The following is a 19712-nucleotide window of genomic DNA, read 5'->3' on the forward strand; positions in this document are numbered from 1 at the left end:
AGAGGTGAATTTCTGAACTGTGATGAAATAATTATTCATCACCCCAGACCAGAGCTGGGAATCTAGATACTCCAGGTGAACTATATTTGTAATTATTTCAAACAACCCAGAATATGTTTTTATTAAACCATATTTACAGGTCCTAAATGCAGAGCTCAGCTGAAGCAGCTAACAAACACCACGTCAGTTCAGATAAGTCTCCCTGAAAAGCAGTAACTAGTCTATGTGGTACCTACTGAATGCTCATACTCAATTTTGACAAGAACTATATATATTTTGCCAGAATGTGAAGGAACATGATTTATCAGTTCCCAAAGAAGCCTTTCTTCCTCCTTCTCTGTATTTAATGTCTTGATTATTTTACAACCCCTGGTTCCAGCTACTCAAGTTGTCAGCTTGTAGACACTTAATGACAACATTTAGCTTTTGAGATTTTATGTAAGAAAAACACTGGTCAGTGCTTTTAGAAAACAGTTCCTCATTTTGAGCATCTTTCTTGTGAAATTAGAAGTGTAAAAATTAGTAGTTCTCAGCATGCAAAGCAAATATTTAAATATCCTTTAAAAAAAATCTGCTAAACATCTACTCAAATCTACTCAGAGTCCTACAAAAAGCTTCAAGACAATTCCCAGCTTGCTCCCTTCCTTCAGCTTCTCTCCAAGCTGCTTATTTTCCCAAGAGGTTCAGCATACCCTTTGCTTCCTTTTACCTTAGACATCTCCTGTTTAATTTCTTAATTATAAGAATAATACTGTTCATCATTTAGCAGGATTCATAAGTCATAATTAATATCATTGCAGCACTGGTATATGCCCACTGCTCTCTTACCCACCTCATGATTTACGGGTTGCTAGTTATTCGGTGTATCTGCTTCTGTAGGAAGAGAAAAATCCCCTTACCATATCTTTCAGTTCACCAAACTCCTGCCTGTTACCTCCACACCACCTTTTATACTAAGCAATTCTTCAAAAACAGACTCACCAAGGGAAATCCCAGTTTGCAGATACCAGTCAGACTTGGTCAGAGCAACAGGTGGGGAATGTCCTTTCGTTAATTAGGCTGCCTTACAGCTGGTTGGACATCATGCTATTAGAATTGCTAACACCTGCTTTAAGCCAAAACCCCCAGAAACTGCACAGCTTCATCGGTGTTCACAGTAAAAACCTAACCCAAACACCCACCACTCCCAAGGCAGCGCTATCAAAAACCAAAAAATCTTTTAGACTAACTTTACATGCGTTTCAGCATCAATTTTCAAAAGAATTAAAGGTGAATTTCGAGGCCTACTTTTTTCAAGCTCTGCCAGGAAATTATAATATTTAAGGTTTGCACACTTTTATTTACCTCATTACCACCTGAAAGACCATTCTGAAATTCAGAAAAACTTAGCCTTCACTAGTGAATAATTTGTTTTGATAAATTAAAGCTTTGTCAAGGTAGGGAGAGACAGATGCTCAGCTTGCAAGCATTTATGCATGCAGAGCTGTTCACTCATTTATGGCCTGCTTTTGCAGACACTTCACTATGTGCTTGAATATGCATTATGAGTAGTGCCATTACCTTAAATGGGATTGATTCCAGCACCTAAAACTGGGCCAGAATGTAAAGCTGTGCTGCAGTTGGATATTAAGTAGTCTTATTTACTTTAATGAGTAAGATGTACATATCCTTAAGGGTTTATTTTTCCTCTCTCTAGACAGGAATGAGGTTGTTCTCTTCAGGCATCACATTTGTAGACTGAAAACCTTGATCTTATTTTCCAGGCAATTCTTCCTTCAGTAGAGTTTTATCCTGAAATATGTTTAGACTTTGAATTTTACAAAAAGCTGACTCAATTTTGTCATTTTGAGATGCTAACTTGTTTTTGCTCAAATGACTGCCACTTTCTACTCCAAATCAGGATGCAAGTAAGTTAATAATCCTCTTTTATCCTGTCACCTCTCTAACCCAGGACCAAGGAACTCCAATGATGCCTTCCTCAGAAATACCAGAGTAAGCACTCCAACGCTACAGAGAGTGAAGAAAACACAGTTATTATTTTCTGGACCCTTTACTCTGAGCTTCACAAATGATTGCTCTAATAATTTCACCTGGGCTTTACCCTGTTCAGTCATGCAGAAGAGAAGCCGGGATGTAAACTTTGCCTCTGTCACAGCTAGTGGCCGTATCAGTGGTCAGGCCAACCAGCTCCATCCTGCACCTGGGCCGGGGGAGCGGGACAGGAGCGGACCAGCTGTGAGCAAGCCCAGTTCTGGAAATCCTACATCCAATGCATGACATCCATCAGGTCTGTGCCTGCATAAACAAGGTAATTAACCTTTTGTTGAAAGCTATTTAGTTTTGCTGTCTTGGGGCATATAAAATATGGTATCTATTCACAAAAATTTGAGCTATCTTTTCTAAGGCAGAATCTGGAACCTATTGTTAAATGAATAAAATTACTCAGTGTCCTTTATAAGCATGAGCTTCTGTTTTAAAATGCTATGATTTACTCAAAAAATACTTAATAAATACTTAAGAATATGGCTTCTGGACTCTTAATTAGTTGTGCACAGCACACTGAATCTCTAAGACCATCTTTGACCAATGGTCAAAATTCCATTATAACTGGCCTTCTATTTACATGAATGCAAACTGTGTTTTCATCAAGCCTTCCTAGCACCTCCACCACAAAATTTAAAAATAACCCATTCATTAGCAATTACTAAGTGTCGGTACACAGTCTTTTCATAGGTATTTGTGCTGCAGAAGTCTGGCCAAAAGGATTAGAGCTATTGACTAAAAAGAGGGGAAAAAACTGCAGGAACTTGCATCATGCATTATACATAGCATGAGAAATCCCAGTGGCACCCAGACATTGGAGGCAAAATTTCCTCCTCAGATCCTCATGGTAATAGCTGAGTTGAGTATTCTGGGCACGCAGAGAGAGCAGATTCCCCCAAAGTCAGGCTGACATCAAGGTACAGTAACTGAATATCACCATTCAGTATAATCCCAGGAGGAGGAATTTGCACTGAATTTCTAACACTTTAATGCACATGTGTGAATTTAAAGGGAAGGTGATGGAAAAGGAAGAGTAATACACGATTCTAGAATTTTAAGGGTAGAAATAAACCTACGTGTGAGGGTCTGGAGGTGACATTTCAGGCAAAGAAAGAAAATTCAGACCCCAGTTATTAAGTTTAAGGTGCCAGTTTCAAGACTGTGGAGTCAGGTCATTTTATACCTCAATATAAAACAACTGTCATACAAGTACAAGCAGCATTACGTCGTCTTTAACCTCCATCATCTAAAGTCATATTAATGTGCTAAAGACAACTGTGAATAATGAGGGAAAGAACTTAACGTATCACAAATAGAAGTGGGATTTTGATCAGCGACTATAAAAACATTTCCACAATCATACAGTGCGGAAACACTGCTAACAAAACTTGCTGTGTCTAATTTTTTTTACACCATTTGCCGTATTGATTTTATTAAGTGTGAACTGGGAAATCCTCCCAACTCACGCAGAAGGACGTTTCCTGGTTTACTGGATGAATTCTAAACTGATGTTTCAGGGAAGAAGCAGAAATCCAAAAAATTCAGTAGCTCACAGAGTGAACAGGCAAAATATTCAACCCACTCTAGTTGCTTAGAGCTTAAAGCGGTTACTTGAAGCAGTATGATCTGCAGATTTGGTCCTGTATTTATCCAAAAGGCTGAGGTTTATTTTCCTTTCCATTTGGAGACGAAAACTCTGGCAGAATCAGTCTTGTGGCACTTTTTTTTCTTTTCAGTTGTTGCTCAAGAGGCAACGTAATTACTTGTTTGATATTTATTTGAGAATCAAACCCTAGAGCCTAAATCATAGTGATAAGTTATCCAGCAAAATATAGCTAGTTTCTCCTGTGCTTTTTATTTTTATTTTTTTTTTCACTCAGAATACTTTTCTCCTTGCATTTCACACCAGGGACTTTGGTGTGACTGTCAGATAGAAAATTATCAATTAACTAAGGGAACTCTTCCCTTCTCTACAGCTCTTCTCATTAGTGAGAGGAGAAGGAGAAAAACAAAGAAACCATAACTGTTTAATCTGGGCATTCCTCCATATAGTCGTAAGAAAATACAGAGAATCAGCATGTCATGCACTCCTCAGTAAAATGACACTATTTACACAGCTCATAAAAGGCCTCCATTACTCCTCATTTTAAATGAGGTTGCAGAAACATTATTAAACGTAGTGATTTAAGTGGTTAAAATTCGTCCTTGCCAGGCAGAGTCCACTCATATCCCTCTCCACTGGACAAGTCGGGATGCTGGCTCTGACAAGACCTTTTCTCAGGAGCTGCCAAGGGCAGTTGCTGAGGCATCTTTTTATCTCCAGGCATGCGTATCTGCACTTCTACGGGACTGTTAAGAAAGGATGGAAAGGAGAAGGGAAAGAGTTTACCCAGGGGCTCTTCCACGTTCTGGAATCATAAATTCTTCCTTTTACTTTTAGCCCTAAAGATCTACCTATGATGGTGCTTAAGGAGACCTACAGGGAAGGCAGCTCACAAAAAAGCAAGGAAAAGCAGGCTGCCTATTACCCTTATTAAAGTGAGGATGTTTGTTAAAGAGGGAGGAGGAAAGCTCAGTGAAGGAAGGAATGGGGGAGGGTAGGGAACTCCACATCATGCTGGGAGAAGAGTGAGGGAACACTCTAGACTGGGAATTTCATGGGAACTGCAGGGATCCAAGCCTCACATGCAACCACAGACTAGGTTGTAACAATGCTGAGATTTCACATCAATTACAGGTGCTTCAGAGGAGAAACTAGACCCTATGTTAATAATGCTCCAAAACAACATATGAACAAAAATATCTTAATGAGTATTAACTTTCGTATTTCCACAGACGCACTTGGGTAAAAAGCTGGGGTAAAGGAATCCACACTGGGCATAAGTGATTGTGTGTATCCTTGGGCATGCTCAACTCTTCACGTTCTCAGAACTTTAAAAAAGTCCCTTTACCTCCCTTTAGGTGGCTGTATATCTTAGCATCAGCAGTTATTACTAAGGCTCTAAAATTGTTCACCTCTTGAGGCTAAGTATGTAAAACACTGCAGGTGTACTTCAATAGTTCATTAAATTTAATCAGTCTAGTACCACCATAATTAGCAAGGTAATATATGCACAAACAACAAGGTAATCAACATTAAGTATTTAGAAAAAATATTATTAAGACAAATTCCAATAGGTACAAGGTTTTAAAATACTAAACATATATTTATTTTGCATTATTAAAAAAAACAACTCCACTCAGCAAGTGGAATATGAGAAAACCTGTGTGCCAGACCAACTCAAGCTTCTCCAACTTGCAGTCTACTGCAGAATTATTGCCCAAATATCTTTGTAAAAATATTGTTTCATAAAAATTATACCCTGGTCCCTAGGTTTTTGAAATAAAGCTGCACTTACAAGATAGTGCAGCAAGTTCCCGTAGCACACTGAAAAAAGCCAAAACTTCACAGCTTTTATAAAGTAGAGGTTGCCTAATATCTACATAGCTAGTGTCACCAGTGAAACAATATTAATTAATGCTGTCTGAAAATTCCATTCAGTTACTTCAGTACTGAGAATTTGCCTTAAATATTTGTAGTGTTGGTGTCTCTTACGCCAAAAGCAAACACCGAAAGCACCTTTTCAACATAGAATTTAGGAACTCAAGAACAGTTCCTTGCTCAGCTCTTTCCTAGACTGGATAAATTATTTAATTTTTATTAAATAATAAATTTTATTTTTTATAGTTTTCCATCTATAAAACGGAGATGATGCACTCTTCAAAATTCACAACACTGACAGAAGACTGCATTAACACATTCATGGCATTAGCTGTAAACAAGTGAGAGACAGCTCTTTTCTAGGACATGAGGATTCTCATGTCTTTTTATAGATACTGCATGGTTTTTTCAGGTTTGCTTTCCTCACATTCATTTTGAGCTGCTTCATGATCTTTAAGCAATGAGAGAAAGCTATTTCTACAGATCCATCGTTTTGTCCATTCACATAACAAATGTTAGACAGTCCTTTTTTTAATTTTTTTTTTTTTTTTTTTGCCTTGGCATTTTAAAATAAGGTATTTCTAATGCCTGATGAATTCAAAGGAAGGAGGACTGGTTCATGCTGGTTTGGCTTTTCCAAGCACTGATGGTAAACCGCACTCCAGCGTTACAGTTTTGCAGGACCGGGTCATGCCCAGTTTAACATCAGACAGATAAGTGTTATTAAATGAGCCCCTAAATGTAATAGAATTATAGCGAGGAAATGTAGTAGCAAAGTAAATTATCTATATATGATCACATAATGTGGAAACAGGCTTTCTCCACTTTATAGTGCCTTCAGAAACACAGTTTATCTCTGGAATTTTAAAGAAGGCTTGCTGAATGATGCTGCACACTTTACAGCTAAATATAATTTAATTGTTTTCATATATTTTTACTACTTACAAACATGGAAAGATTAACCTTGTTTTCTTAGCAAAACTAGTCAACAATTTGTGCTAATTCATTTTAGTTGTAGTTTTTCTCTTGGAAACAGAAGTGGGTTACACCTAATTAGCTTTTTTGATTTGGACAGCAACAAACTGATGACATCGAGTAAAATTCGTCTTAAACTAAATACTAATAAACCACATTTATGGCTGAACAACTGTTCTTATCTTTTTCTCAAGACAAACTTTCATAATGCGATAAATACTTTTTACCAATACTTAAAAAAAAATAATAATGTAATCTAGAAGATGATGCAATGCCACAGCTATTTCAGGGTTGAATGGTTTTTAGGCCTTTGGTGAGGAGCATGGTATTATATCACAGCCACGCTTGCTTCTGCCCAGGGAAAGTTTAGAAATTACAGCTATGCCTTCAAACACCACTCACTGACTTTAGATTAATAATAATATATTGTTAAACTTCAGATTGATAAAAACAGGCCATTAAACTCCATTTTCCCCTTGCTCCCCAGGTCGGGTCTAAACATACATTGACAAATGTAATATATTACATTCTCTACATAATGTTTGTGATTTGTTCTTACTTAAGAAACACTGTAAAGTAAAGAAGAGATATATGTTTACCTCAGACATTCACCTATCTGACAACAGGTCTAAGGGAAATGCATCAATGGCTTAGAATAGTTACATTAACACATAGCCTTAAATGGCACCTGTAATTTAAACCTTTAAACAAAAATCTTAATTTACACAGAAAAAAATCAGCAAAAGTATTTTTAAAAAGACAAGCACTTGAAAAGCAGTTATATTTTAGTGAGATATATGCAATCAAATTATGCTTTTGTATTCCTTAAAATTTTTAGAAAAACAACAGATTTGTTCTTCTCTAGCCTTATTACCTCAGAAGAACTTGATACAGAAAAGCACATTACTAACTGTTATTTACAGTTCTCCTTCTTCCTAGATTGCAACAGCAGCAACCTGCTATTTTTCACACAAAAAGAAAAAACCAAAGCCCTGCCCAAAGAATACACAATTAATACTCTGGATAACCAGTGACAGTATTTCTTAACTTATCCCATAATTTTAAAAGAAGAAAAAGACTGCTAAAAGCATTTATAGTGCTTCCTCAATTGGAAATTGCTTCTTTAGTAAATGTGTTAAAGCAAAAAGTACTTTTCTTCTATAACTCTGCATCAGACAAAATCATTTCATGACACAAAATATTTCAAGGTGGAAACACCATCACAAAGCACTGTAAATAACAATCTTTCCTAACTCTAAATTAAAGTTCTACTAGTATTTATTGCACACGCTTATCATCATACGTTACATTAGAAAATGTAAGAGAGAGGGCTGTAAAATAGAGTCAGATAATTCTGCAGATAGTAATTGGAAAAGAAATGCAGTCACACAAAAATATGAAAGTGTATTTCTGTAGCTATATTTAGGCCCACACAGGTCTTTAGGATATAGGTAACCAAAGCTGTGCCACTGTCATATGTAACAGGAGAGAAGGAAGAATATGACCTTCAGTTTATCTTTTACTTACTGCTTATAGAAAATTAATGGGCTTAACGCTTGCCAGAATGTTAATAAATGCAGTGTCTCATAGGATGAGATGGGGGAAGAACTGCCTTATTAACAGCTCGTGAATCTTAGGTGTTTGGACATGAACTGTGGCAATATAGTTTTGTTGTAAATCCAGAATATTAATCCAGGCTCCAACATTGACTTGGCACATGGATTAAGTTAAAACATTTTATTCTCCACCCTTTTAATTGTAGGATTCTAATGCTCACCTTCGGTCAGTCCTTCTTTGCCTCCTGCTGTGGACCATCCTGCCTGTTTTCCCATTCCCCCTGGAAGAAAGAGAATGAATTGCATTTCTCCCTGAAAGAAACATCTTTCAGTGTATTTGTCAGATACTTGTTTTCTAAAGCTGATATACTCTTCATTTTTCTCTACTCTTTCTCTCCTCTTGACTACAACAGAATGTCAGTTAATCAGGATGACTTTTGTTTGAATTTAGCAATTCCCTAAACGGGGTATGGTTATTAGCCGAGATTGGATCTACGCAAATACCAAGGTATTTGAACTGTTCTGTCATTTACAACTTCAATCCCTGGTATCTTGCTAGGATATTCCAATTTCGGTTTGAAAGTACAAGTCATACTAAATCCCACTCCTACATACATCCTCCCAAGTTCACAAAAAAAAATAATCTCACCATTATTTTAGGATTTAATCCTTTATTACTTGTCCAGAAATCTGCTAATTTATCACTAAGTAATTCATGCTATAGTTTCCTTTGTTCACTTTTGGTTTTCCATATTCATTTTTTCATTGTTCCATTATTATTTTCAGATATTACCTACTACCTGTATAGTCTTTATTGCATCACCAGTAACACCCATGTGCTCTAACACCCATGTACTTCTCTTTCAAAGAACATCAAATACAGTCCTTATTTTTTTCAATTCCCTCTCCTTTAACAGAGGTCTTTATTCTGACTCTGTTGCAAAACACGATGTGTTTTGACTTTTGATAAGGGCTAAAATAAAGTGAGAGGCTAACACAGTGTTGCAGGATCAAATCCCCAGTGGGGCTACTGACTCTCCTGTTGCTGAATTACTCTTGGATGAAGCCTCCATGAGCAGATGAGGCCTGGAGGACATATGAAGAGCTTTTGTTGTTTCCCACTCATTTAGACATCACCTGGTCCTTCAAGGTGAATGATTCCTTTTTAGCCCAGAGACAACGTGGGTGCAGAGGCTGGACAACATACATCAGGCCACCCTGATGCACAAGGATAGTGATGATTACTGGCAATTTTCTTCCCCCATAACTCAGAGATCATGGTTCTGCTTTTAGCCTAATTATGTTCTTATAAACGGCAATTAGTTTTTCCTGTTTACCAATTAGCCTGGAGGATTTGCTGAATATATTTTGATGCTCAGCCACCAGGTACTAGCAGAAAATGCAAATTATGAGCTATGAATTCATTTATAATACAGTGGAATCTAAACAAAGAATGAATACTTAGCAATTTATTCATGTGGTAACATGAACTACACAAAGTGATTCATGTCAAAATCAATGGAGTCTTATTTCCTGGCAGTAACATGTGGATAAAAAAAACCAAACCAAACAAACATACAGAGTACATTTATAAATAATCTAACTTGTTTTTTTCTCTTTTTAATTCAGAAAACTCGTATTATCTTGTCTAAATTGTTTTGTCTGATATTTCTTGTTCCAAATTTTATTAGTGCTATAAATGGTTACTGTAGTATTTTTTCAAGTGGTTCCATTCTTTATTATGTATACGTAAAGAACGTGAATATAATTTAAAAAGCTTCCAACAAGCTCCCTGAGCCAATGAGATTCCAGAAGTAGGAGGTAAGTCCTTCAACTGAAGTAAAAGTTTTGGAGCTTTGACTAAAGATAACTGGAAGACCAAAATAACTACTGATTTATCAATTGGTGCAGTTAATGTTCCTTAACATATTCCCATTAAAAAACTAAGTTTCTAGATAGGTTTCTCATTAAATTACAGGAAAATGTTCCCTCTAATAATATAATTTTCTTTTCAAATTGTAGGAAAATGTTGCTTCTAATAAATATTTTTACTTCGTGACATGAGAGTTCAAATATTTTTTCCAATCCTATTTAATTATCTATTTTATCAAACAAGCCATAAAAAGTTTATCAAATGACTGAAAAGAAAAAAAACCCAAACAAACACTCTTCTTAAGTGAATACAAAAATTCCTGAAGGAAAGTGCATTTTTTTCACTTCCAAGTTACAAAAATCCACCAAAGTTCTCAAGAAAAACATGTGCTTTCCAGCCAGCTCCATTTCCCTTAAAGATGTCAGCGTGCATCTGCCCTGAGCTCACTGTCGAGGCTTCCTTTAACTGTGAAGAGAAAGTAGTACTTCTAAGACACAAGGCACCCTGTCCTAAAGCAGACATTTGAGATAGACCAGATGACTAGCTCGGATGCTATCACACGTCGTCTACCACAATGTTAGATTAAATCCATTCTTCAGATCATTTTTTCTGAGTTCCCAGATCCTCACATTTAGACAGCATCCATCCAGAAGGATCTCCACGTACTCAGCTGCATAGAGGCCAATACTGGCATCTGTCCTGCATTTCTTCACGGTGATCCTTACTAAAATGAGAGGTTACAACAGCAATGGCATCTTCCATCCCAAGAAACAGCACAGTGACAACAGCTCAGATGACTCAACAGAGATATAAACTGAGAACCATGCCTACAGTAGTACTTAGTCCCACAGACTTCATTTGGACAGTCTTAACAGCTCATCAATTTAGTAATGTCAAGTGGACTTGTATTACCAAGGAATAGAAGGAAAGTTTAGCAAGCACTTCAGCAGTTTAACAGAATTTAGTACAGAAAACAACCAGAATGTTTACACTCTTCAGCTCCCTATTTTTATTCCATGCCATAGGCAGTGTTTTTTCAAAGCATTCCAATTAACACACTTGTCAAACAACTCATTTTTCTAGACTCACCATGGTCATACTTCCACTTTCAGAAGCTAACTTGAATAACATGAAACTTGGTTTCCTAGTACACCCCAAGTCAATCAAATAACTCCAATGGTTTGCTGATTCCATTAGTCTTTTCCTGACAGTTTCGCTGCAAAACAAAAAATATCTTGAAAAAAATCCTTACTGAACATGAAACCTTTAGTGGGTTTAACCTAACACATCTGTGATTTATCTGGTAGAGACATGATAATAATTCTCTCACACACAAATATTAGGAAAAAGACAATAATTTTTATGTAGTTCTACTTCTTAAAATTACAGCACAAAATTATCACAGGCAGTCAAAATTGCCCATGCTCTTATTCCTTAGTTAAAAGGAAAGAAGATATAAAGATATACGATACTGTACCTGATTTATGAATAATTTGGTTTGTGGCATCACATTTAAGGAATAATCTTATGATTTTGTAGTATACAGCAATTGACAGCTGGTGAGTTTGATTAAATATTGAAACTAAGGCATTTAATCAATCCTGATAGCCATTTATGGGAGGCACATTGAAGATCAGGCATTTAATCAATCCTGATAGCCATTTATGGCAAGCACTATATACCACAAAGCAATAAAGATTATGGCTATTATATAAAAACTATACCACAAAAAAGAGAGAAGGAAAAAATCTCTCCTGCTATCTCAGAAGATAGCACTTCACTGAGAAGGGAAGTCTGTCCTTGACATCAACGCACTCTGAATGTAGGTAATATGATGATGGGAATAATCTTCACGACAGCCAATTTAGCCATTTTGGAAGTAAAACACTATAGAGAGATCAGAACTACCAGGGGACAGAAGCGAGAGGATGGAAAGCTATCTCCTTCCGAAGAACTAACAAGATCCTTAGAGATCCTGTGGCAGGCAGAGCCACCCATCCAGGTATTCCTGCATCAGGGTCTGACTCTCCATCAGGAACTGCATTCCCAAGGGGCCTGACTCTTCACTGCCTTCCAGCCTGGCAGAGATTTACATCTGACAGTATGTGACTGGAAAGAAAGACTAAAATACTGTGTGTCTGCCGCGTAGCTTTTTTACACCTGCTTCACATGCACACCCAAAAAAACCACTCAGAAAACCCAGAGATAATTATTCCACTTCCCTGCCCAAATCACTTCTTGAGAGAACCAATATGCACTACATTTCAGAATTTTAATCCTATTGAGAGTATATATGAGGTTTTATCAAGTGTTTCATTACAAGTAAAAGCTTTCCAGCTGCTTCTGCAGAGCAAAAGATGCAGTTAATAAGTTTTACAAAATTTTTGGCGCGTACAGCAAAATCAAAAAGCCATTCAAATTAAATGAACTAATAATCAAACCTCAATATTGTGGGCAGCCCTGGCTTCCAAAATGTTGAGCCCCTTTATTTTTTGTAGCCTGTATTTTGAAAGAAAACCTCCATTTGATGAAGGCATATCTTTCCACAGCATTTTGGTCAAGGGTGGACAGATCTTCAGCGGCAGAATTATTCTTGCTAAACCACTAAGAATACTAGTTGTATGGTTTTGGGTCACGTAGTCTAATTTAAGAAGCAGATAGCCAAACGTTTTCCCAAAGAAATGCCCAGGTCATATCCTTAATTAAATCAGGTTTAAGAGACTGTCCTCAGATAATTATTCATTACAAGGATTCCTGCCCTTGCTACAGGATTAGTCCTGCTCTTCGTTAGGTTAACTATCTGTTTACCTGCCTTGCTTGTTAAATTTGCAGCCTGAGAATATGTCATGCCTCCATGTAAGTGCACTTGCATTAATGAGAAATGCACCTAATCAATGCCTAGTACACACCTTTCCTTCCCCTGCCCCTAGCATCCTCTCCCAGACAACCTCACTGCTGATAACAGCTTTCATGGAAAAGCAGTCAAACAAAATGCAAAGCACTGGTAGCAACTGATTCACAGATTTCTAACACCATGATTATCATAATTACATTGTTTAACCACTATTATCTTGCCTGTTAAACACACAAAAATTCATTTTTCCACTATGAATGTTCTTCACATGTATAATTTCAGCACTGTATGTGCAACAGGAATGTAATAAAATTAAGTCACGAATGAGTGGGTTTTACAAGGTACGTTCCAGGAGCTGTTAATTTAAAGTCATTCACAATATATTTAAATTTTACAGGCAATGTTATCAATGGTGTCACTATAACACATTTATATTGCTTTTCTATTACTTTTAAATTTTGCATTCTCTTACATAAGGCAGGGGGAACTTCACTGTTAAGTGCTTCATCCTCTCACAGTGTGGTAGTTACCACATTCATCTCCTCCTCGCAATTCTCTGTTTGGGTAGTTCAGTGACCCCAATAAACAATGCTAGTAATTGGGTCCCTGAATTTAATGTCAGAGAATTTGCATACGATACCCTTCAATATTCCCTCTCCCTGGAAAGCAGAAATCACAGAATCATAGAATTATTATCTAAGAAATGTTAAGAACTGGAAGGCAAGTAGTTATATATAGTTGGTGGTTTTGATTGGGGGGTGTTTTAGTTTTTTTTAACTGATGGGTAAATCCGAAGTATAGCTATCTTTTGTATCTATATCTGCATACATAAATAAGTATCAAAAGCAGGACTACAGCCCAGCAACCGTAACCTACTGGATTCCACCAGTCACAGAGACTTATAGAAGTCCTTTAAAATGAATTTAGCTTTTATTCAGAGCTGCTGACACTGCAGTGGATTTGGCCGGGTCAATAGGACTTTTCAGTGCATAACTACACGAGCCTGCAAAACTACCTGAAGTTTCCCAGGTAACATGGACATTAATGCAAGTTGTGGGGGAAGAGGATTTCTCTCTCAGCATACAGCATGATGAAGATGACCTTGATTTTCTGTCTTTTCTATAGATCTGAAAACAAACATTTCGCAAAACAGCGATCAAAAATAAGTCATTAAATTATTAAGGGACAAAGTTGCCAAACTGCATAGCTATGTCTTGTTTGCATAATCTGAAACTAACATCCACATATTTTATTTTCTATTAAAAGTAATTTTTCTGTTCACCAAAGTATACTTGTTTTGTGTTACAGTGTTGCTGTACGGTCCCTGGGACGTGTTTACATCTTTCCAACACAGTGAAATCTAAGGATTACCTAGTTGCAACAAATTGTAACAAAATACAATTTCATCATGGAGGAAGTAAATTATGTTTCAACAGACATACAGAGTAAGAAAAATTGGATTATTTACATTATAGGTCAAATACTGTCCCTGTAAACAGTGCCTTGTGTGGCCCTAATAACACTCGTCCTTCAACAGCCTGATCCAGCACTCAATATACCCAACACTCAGCCTGACAACCATCCCAGTGCTCCAGGAGCACGAATCCACAGTCTACAGACGAAAAGGGACAATCTTGTCCACTAGACTAATCTAGGAATGGAGTCCAATATGTCAATCTTTTATGATTCACACTTGCATTATAATTTCTGTTGTTAAATAACAGATTGGTAATGTATTTCTGATGCTTCTTCTTGCATTGTTAAGTTCAGCATCTCTACAGATTAACGTATTTCCTCTGGTTGCTTTAGAGTGTTTAACAGCACTTGCTTCTCCTGATGTCTTCTCAATTGTAATATTTTCACTCAATACACCTTAAGTTAATTGGCAAGATGTAGGACTGTCATGATAAGGCTGGTCTTCCAACTTGTATCTTCATATTAGGTGGATTACAACATGTTCACTACAATTCTTAGCTTCAGCGTTGTAGTGGTTTACCAAAGAATGGTTAACATGCAAGTAAGATGTTCCTACGTGTACCACTGGTATTTAGGCTCAGCCAGTTCCCATTTTTCACAGAGGAAACTGCTATAAGCAGAACCACTGTTTTTCTGGGTTTTCTGGGGTTTTGTGATGGTGGGGTGTCCTGGCTCTAAGCCAAATTTCTGTTTGCGAAAGTGGCCCTCCTTACTAAATTTTATTCAAAAGGCTTTTATGTCTGAAGTAGAATCACTAGTTAAGCAAAAGGAGAGTCGTTATGCCATAAGCAGGGTGTTCACCTGGAACGTGGGAAGTCTCAGCACTTCCAGTAAGAGAAATGGGTAGGAAATACCACAGCACCAGATTACTCAATCTACTAGAGCTCTTCTAATCCACATAAACTCATAGTCTTACTGAGACAGACGTTGGTTTGAAAGCTCTGGTTTTAAGATAAATGATCCAAAATAGGCTATTGGATATTCTAGCATGGGGTATGGCGTTCTGAACAATGTAATTTTCCTTCTCAAACAGAATAAAAACATCAAGGGCCTCGCATTTGGGGTGGAAAAATGGCCACTGTAAAGCATTCAGAAAAGCCCTGTCATACTAGCTACCTTGAAAGAAAATTCATACAGAATACACAAAAATGGGAATGGACACAAATATGGAAACCAGCTGAGTTTCATGGCAACATTACACTGATTCAAGGTTCTTTAATGAAAAAGGAAAGTTTGGTAGATGATGCAATTACTGAAGAGAGCGAAAGAAACTAAAAACTTGAAAGTGAATGGACAGGGCTGCAGGAAAGAAAAGAAAAAAGAACCAAAACCAATTGAGCTATTTCAGGGAACACTCCAACAAACCTTTAGTGAGACAACAAAGGGTCCTTTGAAAGTAGAGTGTTCGGCACTTATTTAAACAAGCCTAAATGGAAAAAAATATCAATTACAGTAGAGGCTTATCATTATTTTAATAAGAAAATAATAGAATACAACAATAGAATTGTTAAGAAGAAAATGTCTGTTTCAAATTATTTGAGTACACAGAAGACAGGCTGGGAATGATGATGTGTGCCTGCTCTGGGTACGTGAAATAGGATCATCAATGTTCTGAAAGGGTGGGAAGTCAGAAAACCCACAAGACGGTTAGATGTATCAGAAGTTACATAAACACTTTTGCAATTAAGGCCCTAAAAGACAAAAAAGAAAGTGAGAAAATGAACAAGAAATATTTAAGCAAAATAATTTCTGCATATTAGTTCTTTCTTAAATAAATTTTATCAAATTTCCTAGTGAGAATCATGAATTACGGCTGGGAGAAATGTAAGTATAAAATGAAGGTTAAAGATGTCATTTCTAGTCTCAGATCTCATTTGATGCAGCCTTAATCGTTAAACTGAAAGGGAAATCCAATTTTTACTTAATTTAATTAAAATATTGGACTCCTATTAGATTTTATTCTATAGAGAAAAATATTCCGTGTTCACCAGCTTAGCGTGTATTGTTGAACTGTGCATTCGCTATCTTGGCTAATATATCAACCATTATTTTATCTTCCTATCTCCTTCACAGGAGAAAAGAGCCGAGATATCACTCCAAAGACTCCAAAACCTGACAATGAGCAGAGGTCAGAGCAAAAATGCGTAAGTGCCTCCAGGTTCCCCTTCACTCTCCACTAAATACACTTCCGGAAAAAGCTTTCAGTTTCTTTGCATCTGAATTCAGGATGTTGTTAAAGTACTACAGTGCAGAATGTGCTGTGCTGGAGAGACGATACCCACTTAAAGAGCTTATTTTAAGTTTTACTAACTTTTCATATCTCTGTTACACGTTCGCAATAGAATATATAGACCAACTGGATTTAAAAAGAGAAGCAGAAAAAACTTCTCAGTTTTCTTAAGAATTGAGAACAATTAATGACTTTCTATGTCAGGAATTTGAGTATTTTTTGCTTTAGATTTCCTTTTAGAAACTATATCAATTGATAAATTCCAGACAATTGAACAGAATCTCCTTATATCATTCTCCAGAATACATCTAGAAAAGATCCCAAGTTTTTGACAATTACTCCCATAATACTGTGGAATTAAAGGAGAAAATTAAAAAGAAGAAATTAATTAGTGCTATCCTATTCATTCACAACCTGTACATAACCCAGACTATCTGGCAAGCCCTTGTGACTTATTTGAAGGGAATTCTAATGACACGTTAATTTCAGCAAAAGAAATATAACAACACTGAGACAGAAAAACAATTATTTTCATTAAAAAAAAGAAGTTGTATTAATTCCACAGGGAAGCCAAAAAAACCTGAGACACAATGAAATAATTCCTGGGAAAGTGACAGGTGTTTCAAAACTAAGCAACAAAAAACGTCAGTAGGAGACTACATAACTCCAGGGCAAGAATCTGCAAATGAAAGAAGATCAGCAGTAATTTATGCACATGACAATTAAAAAAAAGAGTAGAAAAGTAGTCTGAAATGTGAAACCTCTGCACAAGCACACCGTAAGCTCTACCTTCTTGAAGCACAAAGGAAATCAAATGTGATCAAAGGATTTCTGCTAAATAAAACCAACTACAACTATTCAGTATTAGGAGAATTGTAATATAAGTGACAAAGCTATTAGCAAGGAGAAGTGACAGCAACTAGAGACAGACTAATAACTATAGAAAACCTCAGATTACTAGGTTCTGTTGCTGTTGAAAAATATGACTATCTGTCTGTGAAGATTTGCAACATTCCTCACAGCATGGTGTTCATTACCGCTAATTAGCCAAACTTCATTTCCACCGGGACTGCAAAAGTAGCAGAATCATTGCAAAGGTAGAAAATACTAGGTACACGGATCTGGGGCTCCCTGCCAGTTTCCAACCCTTTCCTACAGTGGCTCCTGAAAGGCACGTCCTGGCTGGGTACTCCATTTATCAGCAGCAGGCTGTTGTCTCCAAAACAGCACTGTCCTATTCCGAAGGAAAACCCTGATAAGCCTTTACCAGCCAGGTGGCACAGCCCTTATTCCCTGGCCTTGTGTAAGCCAGGAGACCATCCAAGCAGCCAGGATGGTCTCAGCAGCATGTAAAAATTATGATGGTACAAATCCACAGCTGATGAACCCACTCTGCCCCACAACTGGCACCTTGGAGCTGCCAAACTCCACATGCCATCCTTGGCAGTGTTTGGGGGTTCACATTTTTCAAAGGCTCTGCCAAGCCTCTGTATATAGAGAAAGCGCAGTTGTTTGTTTGTTTGGGGTTGGGGCATGTGTGTCTATGTGCTTGGGGTTTTTTGTTGGTTTTCAGGGTTCGGGTTTTTTGGTTGGTTTGGGGTTTGTTTTGTTTTGGTTGGGGTTTGGTTTGGTTTGGTTTGGTTTGGTTTTTTTTATAAAAAAGGTTTCACCAGTTAGGCAAAATTCTGTACCGTATGTGAGATATGAATACGTTTTGTAGCAGAATTCCATTTTTCTCTTGTCAGTAGGTACTAAACATTATCAAGAGCTATTTTCATTAAATGATTTACTCTACAGACACTTTGCCAATGCATTACTAGTTCCCAAACTCTATTTATTACTTTTGAAAATGCACATTTTTTCACTGAGCACCAAGTTAAATCTTCAAGTAAAAAAAAATATGTTTCTTTAAGGAAAAAAATGCATCAAGGATTACTGATAATGATTCTATGAGAAATTTAAGTTTTTTTATTTAATTTTCCACAACTGAATATCCCACAGATTTAAAATTTCTCCATGCCAAATATCCCCATGTCTCTTTGGAATCAGTTATAGAAGACTCAGTGTAACACGTACAAAGGTGACAGATAACGAAGTCACAGATGGTGTGCCCCAACTGGAGGATTTGTTTGTTTGTTTGCTTTAACAAATGATGATGGTCTTTCTAGAAGTAGATCTATTTCCCACTTCTCCTGTATTACTCTCTCTTTTTGAATTTTTTTAAGAACTCCAGAATATCAGAGCAATTATGACTTTAGCAATTATTTCATAAGTACTTTTAACATTTTAATATCCAGCCAACTATCTTCAAAATGTACTAAGTTTGCCTATAACTTAGGAGTTATAGAACTAAAATATCCAAATCAATATCCAGAAAGTATCACATCTTTAAACCAAATTAACTTATGTAGGAGCAGTTAATCCTTGGTGTCAAGCCATGCTGCCTTTTTATTTTTTTCCCCTTAAGTAATTTAAAAGATAATTTCCCTGAGGATTTAAAAGCACTGAGATATGCTATATGGGATAGCATCAGCTCTGCCTGGGAAGAAGGACACACTTCACATGTCTTTAAAATAAATTGCCGGAGAATGTAATGTAGCCTTCCTGGGTACTTTCATCATAGCACTGCCTATTTATTATTGAGAAAACGTCAAATTCAGATGTTAATTCAGGAAGCAAAATCTTATAGATTGAACCATGAAAATGATACTCATAATGCACAAAGAAAGAGCAGCAAAACATCTCGAAGGGAACTACGACAATGAATCTGAGCTTGAGTATATCTGTAATTAAAATGGATAGTGCACATATAAGCATGTGTTATGCATGCATATTAAGATGTAATGCTGATGCGTTAAGTGAGCCCAGAGCCGCAGGAATGGATTCCCACAGATCCACAAAATCCAGAAAGTACATTACCCCATTAAATATGTGAAAGGCAGAACTGTAGGAAGCAGATGATGTTGCGGGTCCAAATGCTGCCATGATGCAGGTGATGCTCAGCTCTGGCAGATGTAGCTGCTCCAGGTTTAGATGTCACTGCATCTGACTGCTACTCAGTCACTCTGTGGCCACACATGATTCTGCTAGTTCTTCATCTCTAGAATTTACTGCTGAAAGCAGTTTTATCAAATAACAAGATTATGGCTGCTCAATAAAATGGAAATATATTTTCACACATTAACTTAAAAATACATATTTTTATGCTTAATATTTTGATTTCC

At 36.8% G+C, this 19712-nt stretch overlaps 1 long non-coding RNA gene across 1 annotated transcript in view; it reads left to right on the forward strand.

Annotated features, from left to right (window-relative positions):
* Nucleotides 1-2172: 2172 nt before the first annotated feature.
* LOC134523148 (uncharacterized) overlaps nucleotides 2173-19712 on the forward strand; it is a 35734-nt gene continuing 18194 nt past the window's right edge. Inside the window, exons 1-3 of the long non-coding RNA XR_010073231.1 lie at nucleotides 2173-2308; nucleotides 14091-14227; nucleotides 16332-16402. This is a non-coding gene — a long non-coding RNA (uncharacterized LOC134523148). The remainder of the gene's footprint in view (nucleotides 2309-14090; nucleotides 14228-16331; nucleotides 16403-19712) is intronic.

Source organism: Chroicocephalus ridibundus, chromosome 14, assembly GCF_963924245.1.
Source record: "Chroicocephalus ridibundus chromosome 14, bChrRid1.1, whole genome shotgun sequence".
In the NCBI taxonomy this organism is placed as follows: domain Eukaryota; kingdom Metazoa; phylum Chordata; class Aves; order Charadriiformes; family Laridae; genus Chroicocephalus; species Chroicocephalus ridibundus.